This window comes from Octodon degus, unplaced genomic scaffold, assembly GCF_000260255.1.
Source record: "Octodon degus isolate 3935 unplaced genomic scaffold, OctDeg1.0 scaffold00029, whole genome shotgun sequence".
NCBI lineage: Eukaryota > Metazoa > Chordata > Mammalia > Rodentia > Octodontidae > Octodon > Octodon degus.
The window spans coordinates 13,933,640-13,936,167 of NW_004524605.1; positions in this window are offsets into that span (position 1 = coordinate 13,933,640).

Below are 2,528 nucleotides of genomic sequence, written 5' to 3' on the forward strand. Positions count from 1 at the left end.
CCTGTGATCCAGTTTTATCTCTGGAAAGGCTCAGAGACACACAATCACTTGTCAGTCCAATCACACGGACAGTCAAGAATACCCACTACAGCAGTTCGTATCAAATTTTTTTTTGTTGTCCCAGTAATGTGCTCTATAAACTTTTCTTAATTTTTTTTTTTTTTTTTTGGTTGAGAGTGCAGAATCTAATCCAGTATCATGTATAATATAGTTGTTATGTTTCTTGGTCTCCTTCAATCTAGGACTACTTTTTGGATTTGATATTATTGACATTTTACAAGAATAAAATTCAGGGCTATCCAGATAGCTCAGTGGATTAAAGCACCTGCTTAAGCAGATTCAGTGACTGGGGTTCAATCTCCGGCCTGCCATATCAGCCCCATCTCCAGGGCATGCTGAGACAGTGATTGAGACTGGGTGTGGTGGCCCACTCCTATAATCCCAGTGCTTGGGAGGCTGAAAACAGGAGGATCACTATGAGTCTGATCTGTGTAGTGAGGCCCTTTAGACCCTGTACTAAATACATAGAAAAGAATAAAATTCATTTATTTTGTAGTGTATGTCTCAATTTGTGTTTATCTGATTTTTTTCTCATGAATATGTTCAGGTTATGTTTTTCCTTGTCAGAATATTACTGAGTAATATTACCTGTTTCAGTTTATCACATTTAGAGGTACATGATGTCTATTGTTGATGCTAATATCATTCAGTATTATAAAGTATAATAGAGATAAAGTATTATCCAGTCTCCACTATTTAATCTGCTTTTAAATGTTTAATAACACAGACTAGTGTTATTTATGAAGCGAGTGTAGATCTATAGCATTATCATTACTATTACTATTGTTATTATTATTAATGGTACTGGGAATTGAACTCATGACCTCACACTTACCATATATAGGAGCTGTGCTGCTGAGCTACATTTCTGACCCTATAACATTTTTTGGGATGGAACCTTGCCACCATCATTTCTACCACTATGAAAGTTTTGTTATATGGCAGGTGCTGTTCTAAGTGTTTTATCTGCTTCAGTGATCGCAACCAACTATGAAAGAAAAGGACTACACTGATGAGGGTTATGAAGTAACTTGTTAAGGGCAGAATGGAGCTTCAAATCTGGCTGTCTCACTGATTGTTTTTATTGCAATTCTCTAACTTTGAATGTTGTAATTATTTCTCAGTCTTAACCTTTAATAAACTATGTCACCACCAGCATTTTAGAAAGGACATTTTTATGCAGTCTCAAAGGAATCTCACTCCCTAGGCCCATGTGTAACAGAAATGAGCAAGACAAGATTTAGAATTTAATTAGGTGTAAGAACGGTTGCCACAAATTGGAGACAAGAAGCCCCAAACAGTCTGCTGAGCCATAACACTTCAAGGCTCTCAAAAAGTGTCTGCCAGGTATCCTTTAGCTGTCTGAGACCTCCCAGAGCATGATTAGTTGGGCCCATGACTCAAAGGTGCATGGGCTCTGCATGGACACTGTGTGAGCCCTGCATAGACTGGACTATGATCTCATAGGATAGAGATTATATTGCTTACATAATAACTTGAGCTCCCTTCTAAGTCTCTTAAAATATCTACACAAAGAACCTTTCTTTGTACCCTACTTAGACCCCCATTCTGAGTAATGAAAGCTTTACATTCTTGCCTTTTGTTGGTGTTGAGAAAGCTGAAGGAGCTTTTTTATGCATGAGGTCCCCAGAAAAACTATGGAAGGCCGATATCAGCAACAAGGAAGTAGCAGGGAATTGACAAAAGCCAACTGTGTTTTTATTGGATAACTCTTATACAGGTTGTTATCATGTATTTACATTCATGTATAGTGCTGTAACCAGCACATGTGTGTTTTCCTGTGCTAAGTCATGGTTATATAACTATATCCTGCTGTGTGCCTATGATACACAGTGGGGTCATGTCTTCAAAGCTGTTCATAAGCATCCATACATGTCCCAAGCCTTGGGCACTTTGGAGCAGTACCCTACACCTTTATATCTTTTAAGTAAATTTCCTTATCCCCTACATCCTCTGTCTGTGGCTTTTTTTGTCACTGTGGGACGTGGTCCTGATATTCCAGTAATACCTGGACACAATTCATCCTGAAATATCACTGAGATAGATTCTTCTTCTTCTTCTTCTTCTTCTTCTTCTTCTTCTTCTTCTTCTTCTTCTTCTTCTTCTTCTTCTTCTTTTTTTTTTGTACTGCGGATTGAACCCATCGCCTTTACATTGAACTACATCTCTATCCCCACATCCTTTTAAATCTTTGATTTTGAAATACAATCTTGTATCTGTAGGGACTTAAAGTTCAACATATCAATACTTGATGAAAAATACCTATTCCATGTTATGCCTAAGATGTTTGATATGCAGACAGATAGTGAGGTTAAGCTTAAGAGCCTAAGTTGTATGGTAATAACAATAAGCTTCTGTTCTGGAGGGTTAACAACCTAAGTTTGCAGACCAAAATTAGAGAAAAAGGAGGGCCACATGGAAAGCCAACATTTTGGCCCTCGCCTTCC